Source organism: Vespula vulgaris, chromosome 4, assembly GCF_905475345.1.
Source record: "Vespula vulgaris chromosome 4, iyVesVulg1.1, whole genome shotgun sequence".
NCBI classification, from domain to species: domain Eukaryota; kingdom Metazoa; phylum Arthropoda; class Insecta; order Hymenoptera; family Vespidae; genus Vespula; species Vespula vulgaris.
Genome location: NC_066589.1, coordinates 8,765,001 through 8,785,697, shown reverse-complemented (window position 1 = coordinate 8,785,697; position 20,697 = coordinate 8,765,001). Strand labels below are relative to the sequence as shown.

The 20,697-nt window shown below is 38.6% G+C and overlaps 1 protein-coding gene across 12 annotated transcripts in view; it reads left to right on the top strand.

The window, feature by feature from the left end:
- The window catches only part of LOC127062981 (zinc finger homeobox protein 3), a 299,436-nt gene that overhangs the window by 26,865 nt on the left and 251,874 nt on the right, over positions 1 to 20,697 (top strand). For 5 of the 12 annotated variants that reach the window (XM_050992054.1, XM_050992056.1, XM_050992055.1 and 2 more), the window contains exon 1: positions 1,529 to 1,681. The exons of 2 other annotated variants lie outside the window; for them this stretch is intronic. The gene's annotated coding sequence lies outside the window, so the exon portion shown is untranslated. Of the gene's footprint in view, positions 1 to 1,527; positions 1,682 to 20,697 lie in introns of those variants that run through there. 5 more of the 12 variants (XM_050992046.1, XM_050992051.1, XM_050992043.1 and 2 more) reach the window with 2 other exon arrangements.

Below are 20,697 nucleotides of genomic sequence, written 5' to 3'. Positions count from 1 at the left end.
TTTATCCTAAACAACAGAGAGAAAGAAAGAAAAACTGAGAAAGAGAGAGAGAAAGAGAAAAAGAGAGAGAGAGAGAGAGAGACAGACAGACAGACAGAGAAAGTACATTTTGTGCGAATAAAATCCGTTATTATATATTCGAGTTTTTCGTATCTTATCGACGAGCGAATGCTGTCAGATGGATTGATGCCGTGTATCTTCTGAGGAATTCTTCGGGATCTGTTCCGATCACGTGCGCCTGACGTTTCGTTGGAAGATCGTCAAAACGGATTAGGAAATTCTTTCCATGAAGGTGGATCCATCGATCGAAGGGTAGAAAGTGTCCCGTTCATTGTTTCTTCGATGTTGTGAATCGTGCGTGTTATATATACATATATACACACAACATACATATATACATATATATACACATATATATATGTATCTCAAATTCTTACTCTTATCTCTTTCTCTGATTCTACGTTAACTCGTATCCTTTTACCAGGGTGTCTGAAAAGTTTTCGTCGTTTCTACGAACTCGGGTGTCGAGGGACTCGAGTTTTTTCGAAGTGATCGCGGGTTCCTGAAGGCTGCCAGTAGAAACAGACATTCGTTCGTCTTTATGGTAGCCACGTGAGGTCGGTCGTTCGGTCTTGTCAATGACCTAGGACAACGCCTGCGCTTCCGTTCGTGCGGAAAGGAGATTTCTTCCTTTTTCGAGAGTTGACCTCGAATCACTCGACTTTTGATTTGGTTTCTTTTTTTTATCCTTTTCTTGACAATTATTTTTTTTATTTGTTTTTTTTTTCTTTTTTTTCGACGTTGATTTTCAACGTTAAAGGAAAAAAGGATATATATATATATCGAATTCTTTCGGTAGAATTCATCGACTCGATTCTCGAAGAGTAGATTGAAGATCGAACGAGAAAGTATTGAAATTGATCTATATATACATACATACATAGATATATATATATATATATATAGACGTATACACGGTGAATTTATTTGATCGATCATTTTTTTCCTCAACTTTATAAACTTCGTGACGTTTGAAATAGAAGAACTCGTGGTGACTTTGACTCGATCTCGTACGTTCGTCTTTAACGTTCGTCTCACGTGTGAGAGGAAAAGAAAGAGAAAAAAAGGGAAAAAGGAAAGTGTATTCGGAAATATGACGGAAGTAATGGAATATTGGAAAAGAGTGGGGAAAATAAGTGCCGTGCGTTTCCGTGGCTAATCGGTGAGATAGTCTAGGATGATACATTGTTAAAGACACGGTGACTCGGTGATCCACCGAGAGAAAACTTGTGAAGAGTAGGAAGAGGAAAAAGAGAAAGAAGAAAAAGAAGAAAAAGAAGAAAAAGAAGAGGAAGAAGAAGAAGAAGAAGGAATAAAAAAGAAAGAGAAAAAAGAAAAAGATAGGAAGAGTAAAGGAACGTGCTGTTACTTTTTTCTTTTCATTTTCTTTTTTTTTTTAAATTTCTTTCAAATTTCCTTCGTATTTCTTTCTTTATATATATATATATATATATATATATATATATATATATTATCGTTATCGTTGGTGTTTTTATTCGAAGAAAAGTAAGACGAGTTTCGTCTTTACCTCGAACAGAAGAGTGCTTTAGGCTACCATCTAGAAGAAATTCTCGACCGATTGGATCTCGCCTCACGATTGCGTTTCACATTTCTTTTTTGGGTATGTATATATATATATATATATATTTATATACATAAATATAAACATAAATATATGTATAAAAGAATCTCAATTATCAATTATATCTAATCGCAGCGATGTTCTATCTCGTCTAAGAAAATTAATTTAGTTATATCTGAGAATTGGGCAGAACGTCAAGGAGCGTTATGATTTCATAATGTTTTAACATAATAACGAATATTTGTCGGTGCCAATAAACCTGAGTTAATGGTTAATTAGCGAACGAGCAAGCCGGCGCATGTTCGCGTTAATCTTAAGAAACTTATCTTTTTCTATTTTATTCGTCTTCGTATACTTGTTAATCTAATAATAGTAAGTGACTTTATTATTCCGTCATTTATCCTCTCTTATGTATCTATGTATTTACATCGAAATACGCGTGATGATTTTTGCGCTAATTGAATCACTCGAATACGTACAAGGTTTCACGTGAAAGAAAGATGAAGATAGACAGAGACAGAGACAGAGACAGAAAGAGAGAGAGAAAGATACAGAGAAAAGAGACAGACGCGTGTTAACGCTTGCCAAAAATGTTCACGGCGCATTAAACGTCCTAAGAAACGGAGCAGCGCGAATTTCCTGTATTGCAGAAGCGACGCCTCGTCAAACGAGGATGGAAAAGGAGACGCAGACGAAGAGGACGAGGAAGACGAAGAAGACGAACTTCTCGAGATCTCTGGCAATTCGTAAAAGCGGATCTTACTCGCCTTTCGTCACGAGTCGTCTCTGAGCGTTCGCTTCTAATCGCACGAGCTCGGTAAGCGCTCGAGTTAATGACAGGCCGGAAGCGACGTTTAATTAAAGTACGCACTTCCGGTAGAAACGTTTTCACGAGAGCGTGTTATTTAGTCAAGCCCACGTTGCACAATTTCAAATTGGCTACGAAGAAAGGAACGATAAATTACGGGGTAAGGGGGGTAAAATAGAGAAAGATATATATATATATATATATATATATATATAATGTATGCATGTATAAACCTATATGTTGTATGTAATTTTTTACAGATTTTTTCCCTTTTCTTTCTGTCTCTCTCTCTCTCTTTCTTTTTTCTTTCTTTTTCTCTTAACAATAAACACAAAGAAATAAATAACGAGTGGAGTACGGTTTTACCGACAAATGTCGTTATCGATTAAAAACCGCACAGAGAGAGAGAGAGAGAGAGAGAGAGAGAGAGAGAGAGAGAGAGAGAGAGAGGATAAAATAGCATATTGCCGGTATGACAACGCACGTAATTAGACGTATAACGTATTTGCATGTGGCATCTGTCGTCATTCGTCGCATTTATTCCATACACAAACACGACTGATATTTTGACTACTATTGCATAAAAAAAGAAGAAAAAAGAAACCAAAAAAAGAAGAACAAAAAAGAAAAAAAATTATATGAAGAAGGAAAGAAAGAGAGGGAGAAATAATCGCGACTGACGAGAAAATGATTTGACCCGTGCTAGTAGTCGGATAGATAATTATTCCGAATTCGTACGATATACGATACGTACTAAACGTACGAGGTAAGAATTTGGATCGATTGGAAAGGCCGAAAGTTGATCGAAAGCTAATCGAATGGGAACCACGATTACGTGTCGCAATTAAGAGACTAACATCGATGGGCCGAAGTCGCGTTGTTTCGCTTCGCCTCGCCTTGCCTTGCTTTGCCTCACCACACCTCACCTCACCTCACCTCACCTCACCTCACCTCACCTCACTTCACTTCACCTCACCTCAACTCACCTCACCTCAACTCACCTCAACTCACCTCACCTCTCCTTACCTCGTCTCGTCTCGCGTCGGGTCGCGTCGCGTCGCGTCGCGTTCTGGCGGTTAATCGCGATCGCTTTCGTGCCGCATGCGATGCGCTCGCCCATAATGATGCGTCGCCTCGAGGGAGCAACGGTGATTCGTTTTTCCGAGTCTTATTTTATTAGGAAAGACACTCGACTGTCCTAGGTAGGTAGGTATACAGCGTTAGGAGTAAACGATCCGCTCTAGAGTCACGAGTTCCGGTCTACTCGAAACGTGATCCCAACATGGCAAAAAGCATTCTAGACCGCTAGACTTCTTCGCGAGATCGAAAGTCACGAGTATTTGTAAGAGAGAGAGAGAGAGAGAGAGGGAGGGAGAAAGCGATCGTAGTCGTGGATCATAACGCGAAGGCGAACGCCGTCACGGCTCCTTTCGGTGTAAATGATTTTACTGCCGAAGCCTTGTCGAGAGAATTAACGAGCCGCGATTATTCCGTTTGCTTTCTCTCTCTCTCTCTCTCTGTCTCTCTCTCTCTCTCTTTCTATCGTCAGCTTTTTCCTCTTCTTCTTCTTCTTCTTATTCTTCTTTTTATTTTTCATTTTTAACTTTACCCATGGGAAAGTTCCGCCCTTCGAAGATTTTAGTTCTACGATCGATATTACAAATGCTTCATCTTTAATCTATCTCTTTCTCTTTCTTTCTTGTTGTTGTTGTTGATGTTGATGGTTGTTATTCTTGTACTGCTTTTCTTTTCTTTTTTTTTTCTTTGACATTTTAACACTCATGAATCGATCTCACGAATTTTCGTCGTTCAGTTCATTCGTAATAACAGAAGAGAAGAGCCAAAGAAGAAGTAAGTAAGATCTGTCGCCTCGATCGATACATACCCGATGAACGTCGTCATTATCACGATCGGCCATCGTTCTTCGTTCATATCCCAGAGATAAACTATGATTAAACGACGCTGACGGACAGCTCGGTTCTACAGTTAAAAATAAGAATATTGCGTGTACGTTTGATCGTTCTGGCACGCGATCATCCTACACAAAGTGAGTGTAAACACTCCCATATAATCTAAGAATCGAGTTTTAAAAAATTAATCTTTAAAATCTTATAACAATCGTTATATCTCCGATCCTATATTCGATTTTCTTACGATCGATCGTAAATCAATGTCAAAGTTACGTACGATTTATAATCTTAATTATAAAACTCTCTTAATCGTCTTCTTCCTCTTCTTTTTCTTCTTCTTCTTTTTTGCTGTTGCTATTATTGTTGTTGTTGTTGTTGTTATTGGATTTGAAGAAGAAGAAAAGAAGAAGAAGAAAAAAAAGAAGATATAGAAAAAAGAAAAATTGTATCTTCCTTCACACCCACATATTCCCAAGCGCGGGAGATTTGAAACTTTTCCTTTGGCAACAAGTGTTCCTTCGTGTTACACGACAGCACGGCTTAAGTTTCAGCCACGGATGTATACCGAATTTCCGCGACACCTGTTGCGAAACATTTCGAATTTGCCAGCAGCGAACCGAGCGCCTCTCCCCTTCTATCTTTCTCTCTCTCTCTCTCTTTAAAGCTTCTCCCTTCGAAGCTTAATTTCGTTCAATATTATTGCTATTATTATGATTTCCTTCGCATCGTTTCACTCGGCTCGACGTCTATTTTTAAATATTATTACGGCGCCTCTATCTCTCTCTCTCTGCTTCTCTCGCTTCTTTGCTCGCTTCTTTCGTTCGTCCTCTCTTTCTCTCTCTCTCTCTCTCTCTTTTTCACTCGTATTTCTATCTCTCTTTACCCATGATTTTCGTACGCGACGAATGGAGCATGCTTTATCGCGCTCGATCTCGGTTGGCGGGGGCGGAATAGAAGCGAGGGGTAGAAGAGGGGTGGAAGAGGTATCGGGGAGTGCAGAGGAGGGAAAAAAATGAAAATAAATCCATCAATATCGTTTGTTTTTCTTTGCAAATTACAAGATCAATGTCGAGCCGATAAATAAATTTTCTTCGTTGGTTTTTAATGAGGTATAAATAATATTTTTACATGAAAAAGTAAAATGATTTTTCTTTCTTTCACGTTGGATCGACGAATTTTAAATGGACTAAGAGATTTAGGGATTTAGAAAGAGAAAGAGATAGTGAGAAAGTGTCTGTGTCTCTCTGTGTGTGTGTGTGTGTGTGTGTGCGTATGTGTGTGTGAAAGAGATAGAAGAATCTTCGAGGCTTCAAGCCGAAACTATTTTCGTTTCAAACGCGTAAATCAAGAGAGCTCTTGTAAACCAGGACTCGGATATTCAATTCCATGTTCTCTCGATGGTCCGAACGTGTTTGAGAAACGACGTTAGGTTTGTCTAACGAATTGAAAATCATTAGAATCCGTCGATAGACGGATTGACGAATGATGGATATATACGTACATCTATATCTGTGTATCGTTTTTTTCCTCTTTTATTTCTTCTTTAGTTTTTCTGTGGTTCTTGTTCTTCTTCTTCTTTCTTTTTTTTCGGAAGGAAAATTCGAAATCGTTTTGTGATACGTGTAAGTAGATATTCGATGTCCAACGATTCGAACGTCCTTCGAACGTAAAGGCAGCCAGTGACGTAAATTTATGACTAACGAAGTATCTTATTCACAATACGGCGTAATCGTCTCCTCGCCAATTAACACCGTACCGAACCGGCCGGCTTCATTACGCCACCTTCGAATTACCCGTGCTAGTCGGTGCAAAAGAGACGGACGTATAATGAAAGAAAGAGAGAGAGAGAGAGAGAGAGAGAGAGAGAGAGAGAGATAAATAGAAAGATGAAGCCATCTGTATACACCGTAACTAATTCTTTTACTGAAATCCCTTGAAGACGTTCTCACGAAGCACGAAAATCACGAACGCGAATTCGACCTTGCTCTGAAAAAAAAAGAAAGAAAAAAAGAAAAAAGAAACGAAAAAAAGGAAAAAAAAAAGAAGTCGCCTTTGAAATATACTCATCTATCTCTCCGAATATATCTTCATTCTTAAAAATTCAAAATATGCGTGTGAAAATGATACGTGTAGTAATGTATTTACATGCGTTCGACGATGTTTTCGAACGTCTGTTCGTTAATTTATACGGTTAATTAACTTTTTTTCGTCTTTTTTTTTCTTCTTCTTCCTCCTCTTCTTTTTTTCTTCTTTTCCTCTTTCTATAGACACATTTATGTGTGATCACGATACAGGTTTGTTTATTAAAATAGTTATGTAAGTTTGCTTCGTCTATGTACGTAATAAGTTATTTTCGCAATTTGTTATTTTATAATGTTATTTGCGATTAGGTTGAGGGCCCCGAAAAATAACGGGAAAATTGTTGTATTAAACGTCCGACGATATTACGACTCGATAAAAACGCGAACGTGTTTCAGTCTCTCTTTCACAATAATTGACCTGTGGCGGTGCTTCGTACAGTAATTATCACGGCACTAAAGTCTCCTGGCACGCACTTTTAACCCATTCGCACCGGCACACATTATTTCTCTTTCTAACTCGTTTAGATTGCTACACGCATGTGTTTCACTCTCTATATATCTCTCTGTATCTCTCTCTCTCTCTCTCTCTCTCTCTCTCTGTATATATATATATATCTTTTTCTGTCTGTCCCTCTTTCCTACTTTCTGTTTCTCGAATCGATCCGAAAGAGAATCTAATATGCCAGTCAATAACTATTTCTTTCCCTTTAATCTTTCAAGATTCTTGTTAATTAACATCGAAGAGAGTAAATGAAGTAGAAAAGCAAAAAAATAATCGACTATATTAAAAATGTCGATCGTAGGAAGGTATAAGAGGCCATAAAAAATCGTTCGAAACGATCAATTAGAAGAGATCATAATGTCGAAAGGAACGAAGAAGCTTCCATGGGCTCTCTTCTTGGCCGATTTGTTTCAATCTTTTTTTTTCCCTTTCCCTTTTTATCTTCTTCTTCTCCTCCTTCTTTTTTTTCCCTCGCCATTTTTTTTCTCATCTCTCGAGTAATTTCACGAGACTTAAAGGAAGGAGAACATTGACTCTAGCGCTTCGAGCCGACAAGAAACATTTTCTCTCTTTCTCTCTTTCATTCTCGTTTCACAGGAAAGTATATATCCCGTAGGATGTTACTACTGAAACTGTAATTATAGCGGCAGTAAAGTTACCGGTACGCGTTGCAATCTTCGAAACATTCGTAAAACACGGCCTTCTAAAGAAGAGACACGAGCCAAGAGAAGGGAAAAGGGTTAAGGAGTATGTGGTGGCAGTGGTGGGGGAAGGGAAAGGGGATGAGAAGAACAAGAAGAAGAAGAAGAAGAAAGCAAAAGCAAAAACAAAAACAAAAAGAAAAAGAAAAAAAAAAGAATAGAAGGAGGAGAAGAAGGAGGAGGCAAACATCGATCCTCCTACGGTCCTCAAGAAGAGGATAGTATAGGACTCGTGGCTCGAAGAATTTTTACGAGCGATATCGTTGGTCCCTTTAATTTACTGGCTCGCTTTCGGACCCTCAGCCCTTTTCCCGAACTGTTCGAGCGAAATGAATTCTAAGTAACTATCTTCCTTGCCAAACCGATAAACGTTCGCGTCCTCCCTTCTTCCTCCCCCTCTCCCTCATCCCCTCATCCTCTCTTCTTCACCATCTTCACCTTCACCTTCACCTCTTACACCAGCACTTTTTCTCTACCATATCGGGTGGCCCTTTCGCGGGAGTTCTTAAAATCTACTGCCCCGGTGCATTAAAAAGTAATAGATTATAGTGCGGCCACAACCCAGACGCGTGTCCTTGCCGTTGGTAGCGATCCTGTGCGACGATTAAATCGAAATAAATACCTACGGTATCTTTATCCTGAAGCTCCGCCTGTTATCCACCCTGATCGGGACACGTTTTATGTTCTACCTCTCTTTTTTCTCCGCCCTCCCTCCTTCCCTCCTCGCTCTCCTTCGTCCTCTGCCCCAGCTCCCTCTCTGTTTGTCCATCCGTTCGTCTCTTCTTTACCATCTTTTTTTTCTTTCTATCTCTTTTTTTTCTAATTTTTTTTCGTTCTCTCTCTCTCTCTCTCTCTCTTTCTTTCTCTCTCTGTCGTTCTCTCCGTCTCTCCTTCTCGCTCGCTCATTTAATTGTCTTCTCGCACGTTAATGCTCTTTCCAACGCGAACGTTGTAGGTGTATAACGGCACGCGAAAACAATTTATTACTCGCTAGTATGTCCCACCATACTACTTTTTTTTTTTTTAATGTAGTTCCCTGCTTTGAATACATCGTATTTTTATTTAACTCGGTGAGATTATTTTTTTATGGATCATAATGAGAGAATTTCTCTCTCTCTCTCTCTCTTCTTTTTTTCTCTTTTTTCTTTTTCTTTGCTTTTTTCTTTCTGTTTTTCTCGTTATTTTTAGATTTAACAAAAAAAGAAAGAAGAAAAGAAAAGAAAATCACGATCGATAAATTTATAACCTTTACGTACACCTTCGTGTTGTATCGAAATACAAAAAATTAATAAGAGAATATTTCTTTATAATATACAATTTATTTATCCATAATTCTGTCCCTTTATAAATCCAAATAAAATCTCTGGCCGTGCACCGATCGTATATAGGATCGTAAAGGTGTATATTTTATTTCAACAAAATTCTTTCGATTTTCGACGAAATACAACGAACGACTGTAACGAGATAGATAGATAGATAGATAAATAGATAGATAAATAGATAGATAGAGAAAGATATCGTTCGACAAAAAATATTATTCATTATTATTTACAATATATCTTTCTATTTCGTATATTATTTTATTTTCGTACGTTATTCGAAAGTTTGAAGTGAGAAATGGATGGGATTGATGGGTGGTGGGTGGTGGGTGGTGGATGGAGGGTGGTGGGTAAAAAATGAGGGGTAAAGGGGGATGGGAAGAAAGACGTAAGAAAGAAAAGAAAGAGAAAAATAAAAAAAAGTAAAATAAATAAGCAACGTGGTCTGACTTCTCTAACCCGTTACGTCGCCTATCCAGGGAGGCTTAATTATCGGCTCGGAGCCATAGGGACGAGTCGTCGCGCGACACTCGACGTACAATTAACGAGCGAGTGTTTACAATCTAGTGCTTAGCGGACGGCAAGTGGCAATCAAGCGAGGCCAATTAATGAGCGCGCTCGCCTTCTCTCTTTCTCTCTCTCTCTCTTTGTCTCTCTTTCTCTCTCTTTCTCTCTCTCTCTGCTTCTCTGTCTCTCTGTTTGTATCTCTCTTTCTTTCTGATCTTTCTTCCGATCTTTGAACATCACGCAGTGTTTTAGTTTTTTCGTGTCTTGACGTTTCTTATTTGAAATTCCTTAATTCGTAGCAATTATGCGAGAGTCAGTAATTAAACCGTTCTATATTTCGGAGGAAGACAAACATTTCGTTTGTTTTCATTTTTTCGTATCCTACTGTATCGTCCGATGTTCGTACAAAAACTGAAGAAAAAAGAAGAAAGAATGAATTAATGAGAAAGAGAAACATTGCAATCGAATTGTCTCTTACAATCGATTAGAGTGTTGAACGTAAAAACGAACGGATAATTATTTAATAATCCGAGATGATAATCGAGAAGATGTCGTTCGTTTTTCTTTTTTCTAACATTTATCGAATAAATCGAATCGACGTGTAATTGACGATACTAATAATTATGGATACGTGAGGAATGTAAAATAAAAATAAAAAGAAAGAAAAAAAAAGAAAAGGAAGAAAGAGAGAAAGAGAGAAAGAAAAAAAGGAAGAAAGAAAGAAAACGTAAAAGAGAGAGACTATGGAAGAGGTTAAAGCTGATCGAAAAAAGAGAAAGAAAAGAAACAAACAAGAAGAGACGGAGAGTATCGTGAAGGAACGTAACTACGGTAAAAGAAGAGAGGAACAAAGTGAGGTCGAGTGTCGCCTCGAACGGCCGGATGCGCACTCTTCTGGGCAGCAATTAATAATTAATAGCCACCGGGCGACGAGGACGCGCATAGTGCAAGAAGAAAGAAAAAAACCTAAGAGATTGAACGAAAAAGTGTGTGAGAAAGAGAGAGATAGACAGATACATACACACACACACACACATATATATATATATATATATAGAGAGAGAGAGAAAGAGAGAGACAGAATGAGAGTGAGTGAGAGAGAGAGGGAGAAAGTAAGCGGCGGCAAAGAAGAGGGGAACACTGTTAATTGATCGTGGTCAGGCTGTGCGAGCACTAATTACAATTTATAATTAAGCAGCTTAACCTAGCCGGGCCTCGAATGGCATGCCGCGGTTGCTCGACTCTCTCGCTGCAATTAATATGATTAATCGTTCCGCGAATTGTCTGCCAGAGAGCCTGACCGAGCCGCGCCCGAACGAGCATTCGAATTTAAAATCGGTTCCTACGATCTCACCATGTTCGATGTACATACATATAAATACATACGTACATACATTTATATATATATATATATATATGTATATATATATATAGAATATCATATATGTACGTATAATCTTAAATATATGAGAAAGAGAGAATGAGAGAGAGAGAGAGAGAGAGAGGGAAAGAAAGAGGGAGAGAGTCACATCGAAAAAGGCAAATTGATGCTCACTTTCGTGTTGGACGAGCAGAAAGTTGCTGATGATAATTCGAGGAAGTTATTACGCGTCGATTATTAGTGCGTTTCTCTCTCTCTCTCTCTCTCTCTCTCTCTCTTTCTTTCTGTCTTTCTCTCTCTTTTTCTCTTTCTCTTTCTATCCTTTTTCGAGTTTCGTTTCTTCTCAAGCCGTACCTTTTGATTAAGTTTTTACTGTCGTAGAATTAAAGCCGGCTCGCCTTTGACTCTCTCGCAATCCTGACACGTAGGATTCGTTTCAGGAACAACGGCGTTGGTGGCTTCATTTGCTACATGATTTTCTCATTCCTCCCTGTTATTATCGTTCCTCGTTTTCTCTCTCTCTCTCTCTCTCTCTCTCTCTCTCTCTCTGTTTCTCTCTTTCTCTTTCCTTTGCTCTTTTTATTTATTTTTTTTCATTCTTTACGCTTCACCGATTCGATATTTTTTTCTTCTTCTACATCTGCTGCCGCTTCTTCTTCTTCTTCTTCTTCCTTTTTTCCTTTTTTGTTCTTTTTTGTGTTTATTCGTTTGTTTGTTTGTTTGTTTGTTCTTTTTTTCGTTTTCAATTCTTTTTTTTTTTTCATCGGCACATCGTAAAGATAAATTAACGCCCTATGTGATTCTCATTAATTTCGTTCTTACAATTTCGTTCGACATAGTGGATAATATTTATTGGATGTTACATGTATATGCATATATATATATATATGTATATATATATAATGCATTAATTGTTTATTATTTCTTCGATAGATTAATATGTTTGTAGATGTTATTATTATTCTTGTTATTATCGTTGTAATTTATCGATCGATATTTCTGGTAGACACTTGAAACTGTTTTATATTTCGAATTGTATTTTAAGGATAATACCGACTCTTCATTTTTGTATTAGAAGAGTCCATAAATTTTAAAAAGAGAGAGAAAGAGAGAAAGACGATTCGATAACTTATAAAATCTCGAAAGATCGAGAAAGAAGAAATCGAGAGGAAAGTAAATGTATTTCTACGAACAAATATATATATATATATATATATATATATATATATATATATATATAAATCAATGCTATATAGAGAATCTTGAAGAAAAATTATCTTTTTCGGGGCGAATCGAGGTATGAGATGGGTATGTGTAAGGAAAAATTTCTGAAGAAAATAAGATAGGATATTAGTGTGTAAATGAGAGGGCGAAGGAGGAAAACAAGACCCTCTCGATATTAACAAGAAATCGTTTCTGGTATCTAATGAAGGTACCTAAGATCATCGAATGAACAGAATTCGTATGTGTGTTTGTGTATCTCTATGTGTGAATACGTATATCTCGAAGATATTACACACAATTTGACGAACATGTGTTTGTCTCGCTCTCTCATTCTCTCTCTTTCTCTCTATCCGTGTATGTGTTGAAATAACAGGAAGAATAGCGAAACGAGCACAATGCTTGAGAATAGCGTTGGTTTGTACGGGCAACGGCATGCTCGATGGATAGGGTGGTGAGGGTGGGGGTAAGGTGGGGGAGAGCAGCAGTGGTAGAGAGAGACAGAGAGAGAGAGAAAGAGAGAGAGAAAGAGAGGGGGAAGCTGATTGTATTTTTCCGAATCAATATCATTAATGTGATGCAGCAGAGGGTGCTCGATGAAGCCGCGATCGCGCCTTGGAAAAATTCCAAGCTCCGACCTTAATCGAACGACGATACTTTCTCTCTCTCTCTCTCTCTCTCTCTCTTTCTTTCTCTCTTTCTTTTAGCTTCTCTTCCCCCTCCTCTTCTTTTTCTCGAGCCTTTTTTCTCCGATCCAAGAATTGTTTCCGCTTTTACGAGCTCCCGATACTCGCATCATCTCGAAGACGCTTAACATTTTCATGCGTACGTTTCCCACCCTCTGTCACCCCTTCCTCCTCTCCTCCATAACACACCTTCTTGTCTCCCCTCTCTCGAAATCGTAAATCTTTTTAAACCGTTTCATTTTTTTTTTCTTTGTTTTCTTTTCTTTTTTTTTTTTTGGTTCTTTTTACGCGTAATTTTAAGATTGCTAAAATTTCAGGAATCGTACTCGATCTTGAGTTAATTAATAATATGAGAAAAGTTACATATCTACGTAGGTGTTTATTCGTTAAATTGCGTTTAATTGCCTGAGAAATCTTACACATCGATTTATATTTCGATAAGATCGATATGAGTTGTTTTTATATTTTTAGAAAAATTTCAATGTGAATTCGTTCTTTTTATATCGATTAGGAAATTAGGACAATACGAGGTATTACGTGATACGAACGAATGAGAAATAGATGATTGGCTCGATCACGAATTAAGGTTTTAGAAATTTTGAGAAAGGATCCATTTATATTTCGTTTAGCTCGTTAGCCCGGGCTCGTGATTAGATTATAAACATTAGGACTGGCCGGTTATATCGGATATCTCGCGTTCTCGTCACGATTTATCGACTGCGGAGGTGCGAGGACGTTTCTTAGGTATGTAATTCATGAAAAGAATATTCAATGGAAATGGCCGGCCATTGGCAATGGATATGCCCGACGTGCACCACATTGCAATTTACACCGATCTAATCGCGGCTAAAGTTCAGGGCCGTACACACATAAGAAAACCTCTTCTTCTATTTATCTCTCTCTCTCTCTCTCTCTCTCTCTCTCTCTTTCTCATATTTTTTTCTGTCTACGTGCGTATAGCATAAACTTCTTTCTCCTCTTCCTCCTCTTCTTCTTCGTCTTTTACTCGTGAGATATCATTAATCAATGAAAACCAAGATCAATGAAAGATTTTTCATCGACGTTTGTACGCATGTGTGCACGAGACACTCGAAGCGATTTATGATGTCGCGATGATTAAAGTTCAGGGATAACCGATCCGAAGGATTTGCCTCGACAACATGTGAACATCATTAAACATTAAACGATTATTACAATGAGAAAAACGATTCTCTACGATTACACCTGCTGGGGATTCAATTTTCATCTTTTCTTTTTCTTTTTTTATTTTTCTTATTATAGAGTAAATAATTGGTAGGATATATATATATATAAATTCATTCGTTATTAATTTATATCGTTAACATTTGACGTCTCGATGAAATAGTAATTATTTCTTATTAATATCCATTAATAACGAATATCTATAAATTATTCATTAATAAGTAACATACATGTATATATACGTGTATATATATATATAATTTTTGTTTTCGTTGTCGTAAGAGTATTCAAATAACATTATTTATATTTACGTTAGGATAGGACATAATACGTACGTACACGTTACACATACGTTCGCGTATACTCTCGAAAAGTAAACAAACGTTCGGTACACTCGATAAGGCTCAGTTCTCTTGGCGACCTTCGAGGAAGCGAACGCGTCAGCGAGAATTCGTGACCAACGCAGTTTAAAATTATATTAACCAGCTTTTAAATAATTAATATCTTCGCGTACTTTCGTCGATAGAAAGAAAGGCTCTTCGATACGAGTAGATCGATCAAGAGAGCGGAGTAACATAGCGTAGATTTTAATTAAAGCGAAGATAGATAAGTACACACACACGCATACGCACACACGCATACACACACATGTACATATATATAATATATACATATATATACCGAGACGCATTTGGTCACGAAATTCGTGACATGGCGAGGTTAAGGTCCGATATCACGACGTAGTCACACCTAAAGTTAACGAAAAGAGTAAGTAAGTAAGTAAGCAAGTAAGTAAGTAAGTAAGTAAGTAAGTAAGTAAGTAAGTAAGTAAGTAAGTAAGTAAGTAAGAAAAGAAGGAAGGAAGGAAGGAAGGAAGGAAGGAATGAAGGAAGGAAGGAAGGAAGAAACGCTTTAAGAAAGGCCACGGTTGGTTATAAAGACGAGCGAGTTGAATTATTAGCGTCGACGTAATGAAATTTTCTTGGGATTACAAGCCACCCCATAGCTAGCTGGGCTAGGCTAGGCTAGGCTAGGCAACCTAGCCAGTCAGCTAGCTAGCTAACTCCTCGCAACCCGGTGCATCGTCCTTAAGTCCAAGAAGGAACGGCCAATGGCTGCTCTGTGTTAGACCTTCCTCGTGATCTTCTTGTTCGTCTTCTTTCAACGACGAGTAACCGACAGCTCACACCCCTTCCTCCTGCTCGAACTCGTGCGAGTTAATTAGAGACCACGTCGCTACTTACACCCTCTCATACCATTCCATCCATCTTTCTCTCTCTCTCTCTCTCTCTCTCTCTCTATCTTTCTCTCACTCTCGGTCTCTTCCTATCTCGCTATCGCTCTTTTCCTAGATACTTGTACGACTAAGAACCCCCGTAAGACGCGCAAGAACGACGACGATGACGTCGAAAAGGGAAGAGAAGCTCCCTTTTGAAAAGGGCGGCTCGTGCTATATCTCTCTCTCCTACGTTCTCTCTAAAAGTCTGCAACGCTTATTAAAAACATCGAGTCTACCACCAACACGCGAATCTTCGACACGATATGTGTCTACGTGTTGGTACGTTGTCGTGGAACGCGACACGAGAAGTTAACCGCATAGATACACACACACACACACATATGTATATAGTTGTACACGTAGATATCACATACACATATACGTAGGGAATATGGCGAAACTCGAGGAAAATGTTCTCGGTGGACAACACACATCGTTTCGATGGGTTGGATAGTGGTGCACGTTGCGCCCGTGCATCAGGGCTAAAGTCACGGCTTATTACGTCCCTGCGAGGCACCCACCACCACCACCACCACCTCCGGGATTATTAACTTTTGCAATTTTACGCACGGTACTTGCCAGCCTGGACGCCTCGAGCCTTTCCTACGAGTCTATTTAAATAATCTCTTCCTACGCGTTTTACCACTTGCTTACTACTCGCGAATTCTCGCGAGTCCGATCGATTCTTTATTTCGTGTTTTATTTCCTTTTTCTTTTCTTTCCTTTTCTTTCTTTCTTTCTTTCTTTCTTTCTTTCTTCTTTTCTGTCTCTCTTTCGTTCGATCTTATATCTTTATTTTTACGAAGCGATCGTTTAACATCGCGCTTTTTTTCTTTCCTTTTTTCTTCTCTTTCTTTCTTTTTTTCTTTGATATTTTTTGTTCCGTTTTTTCACACTTCGGACACGAAATCTCTCAGCTAGCTTATCCATTTTGAATAAATTACCGCGATTACATCATCGTCATTATCACCGATGCCGTAATTATCTTTTTTGATTAATTATATCTATCAAAATCGTCGAAGGACAACTGATATTTTACCTATACAATGTTTCATCTTTCTTCTTCTTTTTTCTTGTCCTTTTTTTTTATGTATATACGAAAAAGAACGACCTTATCGTTGGAAATTACGCGTCAATTAAACCGATAAATCTGCATCGCGTTTTAACATCTCTCGTAGAAGAATCGGCTTTTGCTCTCTCGTTCTCTTTCTCTCTCTCTCTCTTTTTCTTTCTTTCAACCCCTTTATATACCAGTGTAAATACTCCGTGGCACAGGAAATTGTTGTAGTGTAGCATGTCACGGTTGCGGCTACAATTACGTTATCTTCGTTTGTAATCGTACGAGCGTACAACTTATGTATATACATTATATATATATATATATGTGTGTATGTGTGTGTGTATATATATATAGGAAAGAGAGAGAAAGAGAGAGAGAGAGAGTAACACATACATATATGTATGTGTATATATATATATATATATATATATATATATATTATATTATACATTACCTCTTTTTTCACGGAACAATAGAAACTACGAGTTAGTACACGTATTTATCGAGCACGTATGATTTTACGTTTAACCGAGAAAGAGGAAGCGAAAGAAAGAGAGCAAAAGAGAGAGAGAGAGAAAGAGAGAAGATCAATTTGTTCGTCGAAACGAAGTTCGTTTCATGGATTCCAAGTCTTCGAAACCCTTTTACTAGCCAACGCGTAATTATTTACAAACGCGTTTTCGTGGAAGGAAGTGGCTTACGCGTTCCACTACTGTCGATCGATACTACCAGCGAACCTTTCAAAAGTACGAAAGGGCAAAGTCTCTTCTTCGTAAAAGATTCTCTTTCTCTCTCTCTCTCTCTCTCTCTCTCTCTCACTCTGTGTTTATGTGTATGTATGTTACGTTAGATTCATTTTTAGATATCATCGATGTATAAAACTCGTGTGTGACTTTTCGACGATCGAATAATATATTCTCCCTCTTTTCTTTCTTTTTCTCTCTAGGGGGTGAGTAGATGTAGAAGGGGAGGGGGATGCACGAGCGGTGAGAAGGTAGAAGGGTAGGTTGACGGAATTAACGAGACGTCATAAGGGCTAGAATATAATTGCATCAAAGGTCTATATAACGGGAGTAATCGTACGAATCGACTGCATTGAGTTGTACGTAGCTAAGAGAAGAAAAGAGAAAGAGAAAGAGAAAGAGAAAGAGAGAGACAGAGAAAAGAGAAATAAGGAACGAAATTAGTATCTAAAAGAGAAAGAAAGAAAGAAAGAGAGAAAGAGAGAAAGAAAGAGAGAATAGTTACAAGGCAATGAAACGAAATTAAGCAGAGAAATAATAATGTTATATTGAAGGGTCGCTGTTTCTCATATACGGGATATATACCTAAATACATACATATACATACATACATATACATACTCACGTGAATATTTGTGCGCGTGCATCATTTCCAGGCGAAATATACGAACGGAATAAGGTATAGGAAAGGTCGGTTGATGACCAAAACTCATTCCTAATTGCGAGGGACTACAAGGTGTCCCGCTGGAGGGCCTTTCCAACCGCAAAATGAGAGTAAGAAAGAGAGAGAAATAGAGAAACAGAGAGAGAGAGAGAGAGAAAGAGAAAGAGAGAGAGAGGAAATTCTCACTCCACGATATCTTTTCCTTCTCGTACCCTCTGTAGAGACTGGACCCTTCGCACACACACACACACACACACACACACACACACACACGCATACCTACGTGAAAACAGGGAGTAAAGAAAAGGTCTAGTCGGTCAGGACATGTGTCGTGCTCAAGCATCCGGAAAAGCACACTGAGTTATCTAGGATCCGGACCAAAATACACGGAACACCAGCGGTGAAACGCGCGCGCGAAAGAGTCACCCTTATCTCTTTCTCTTTCTCTCTCTTTTTTTCTCTCTGTCTCTCTCTCTCTCACTCTATCTTTTTCTTACACTATCTCACTCACTATCTCCCTTCCTTTTCCTCTTTTTCTCTTCTCGCCTTCGATCTCGTACGATGCAAGATCTCGTCGGTTTTACCTGGACGACGGCCAGCTTTATCGAAGAGTAGTCATCCGATAAATAGCTTCTCTTTCGAAGGTCCCTTCTAATATTTGTTTCTCGTTATTATAGATGGATATAGAAAAAAAACTTTGTCTAATTTTCTATCCGTCGTTAGGTTTCTCTATCCTCTAACAAAAGATATGAATGATTCGTGTAAAATGTATGAAAGTATTATAATTTATTGATCGAATCTCGTTTACATATACTATACGTACATATTCATACATACATATGCATATATATACACATATGAATATTTTAACGTAATGCGATATGCAGTTAGAATAATTGTAATGTTCGAATTCGTCCGTGAAACTTTTCCAACGAAGGTTTTCACTTTTTTAAACGTCTTTATAGGATCGATCGAGGAAAAAGTCGAATAGGGGAATCGATTGGCTAAGAGTATTGGCGTAGGTTGAGAAAACAGGAGGTATGCTTTGGGCGGCTACGGTTATGAATACATTATATCTCCGGTTCCAAGGGATGCTGGCACATGCGCCGATGGGGTGACTCCACCCTGTCCTCCACCGAGAGAGTTGCTCGGCCTCCCGCACCCTCTCTCTTCTCTCTTTCTCTCTCTCTCTCTCTCTTTTACTCTCTCTCTCTCTCTCTCTCTCTCTCTCTCTCTCTCTCTCTCTTCTCGTCTCGTCTCGCTCAGTGCTAATTATACATGCGCTAACCAAGCTCCCTTCCAACGGACCTACTCTTTCTCTCTCTCGATTGGCTGGAGCCTAGAGACCCGTGAAACTTTCCTGTCTCTCTGCACGGGACTGAGCTCGCTCCTGCTTTCGCTTAATTACGCGGAGGCGTTAACTAACTTCACCACCCACTCTCTTCCTCTCCCTATCTTGCGAATCTGCGAATCTGCAACCCTTTGCCTGCCTTTGGAAGGCGTCGATCCTCGTTGATTGGCTAACTCTCATCCCCCTTTCCGGTGTGTTCGCAACTCGTTCTCTAACACTGTACGGTAAACTAGCGGTACTGTTACCCCAACAGGTTAGAGTAAACAGCCTAGAGAGCAAATTGTCTAGCTAGAGTTATCTGATTTGCCTATCAAGTATGTAACTCACGACGACACGAAATTCTTTTTCGTTTTCAATGAAAATGCGTTTTTTATAGATGCTGATTCTTTGTTTTGTTTTGTTTTGTTTTGTTTTTTTTTCTTCTTTTTTCTCTCTTTTCCTTTTACTCCTTTTTCTGTTTTTTTCTTATTCTGCGTGCTTCATCATGCTAGCTCCATCGAGATAACTCCGTATCTTCAGCTTTTCCGAAATTTTCTCTCTCCCTCTCTTTTTTTCTTTCCTTCTTTTTATTTCTCCTTTTTTTTTCGTTCCTTTTTTTTCTCTCTCCTTTACGGAGACAGTTCCATTCTCTTTCGTGAATCATAAGGAGATATAAGATTCAACCGGACTACTAGATGCCATTATTTAAATTCGCCGACGAAAGAACGGTAGTTATTCTTACCAAAGCGCAACCATCGACCCCGATCATAAATCTACTTTTCAAGGATACGAAGTCGGCGTCGCGAATGCAAAATCCTCGACGAGACTTTCTTGCGAAAGAAAGAAAGAAAGAAAGAAAGAAAGAGGAGAGAAGAAAAAGAAGATCGAGAAATCGAGGAAAGAAAAGGAAAGGGAAAAAAATACTAAAAAAAAAAAAAGAAACAAAATAAAATAAATAAAAAGAGAATAGGAAGAAAAGAGAAGAAAGAAGAAGAGGAAGAAAAAAGTATCGTAAAAAGGTCGATCGTAAACGTTATAAGTAGCGTGTTCTTATTTCGCGCGATTCCTCGTCGCGTTTGTACGATGGTCGTCGAGTTTTGCTAATTCCGAGAGAAAATGCCAAGAAGAGAAATTTCGCACGAGTCTCAGAGATACGTAATGTATAAATATAGGTAGAATGATAAATCCCTTAGGTTTGTTTAACGACGTAAACGGAATAAAATGGCAACTTTTCGTATAGAGGAATTTCCATTACTTTTAGATGGTATTAATCAACAATGATCCTTGACACGATTTTTCTAAAGTAGGTAACTGCCTTAATCTGTAAGAATCATGTACATGTATATCTATATGTGTGTGTGTGTATTTGTATGTATATATAGTAAGAAGATAAAAAGGAAAGCATCGATTTGACAGTAGTAGGGAATATCTATAGCATTTGAAAATCACGAAGACCATGCACCGGAAGCTCGCTAGCCGAGGTCAAACGTTGCTCCGAGATTCTGTCTTTCTCTCGGTGTCGCGCGGGAGAGAGGACGGGGAGGGGAATGAGGGTGGAAATGAGGGAGACGAGCTCGTGCCGGGGCAAGGAGATAAATAAGAAGTCTTGAGACGGCTACGAAGGAGAAGGAGAAAGAGAGAGAGAGAGAGAGAGAGAGAA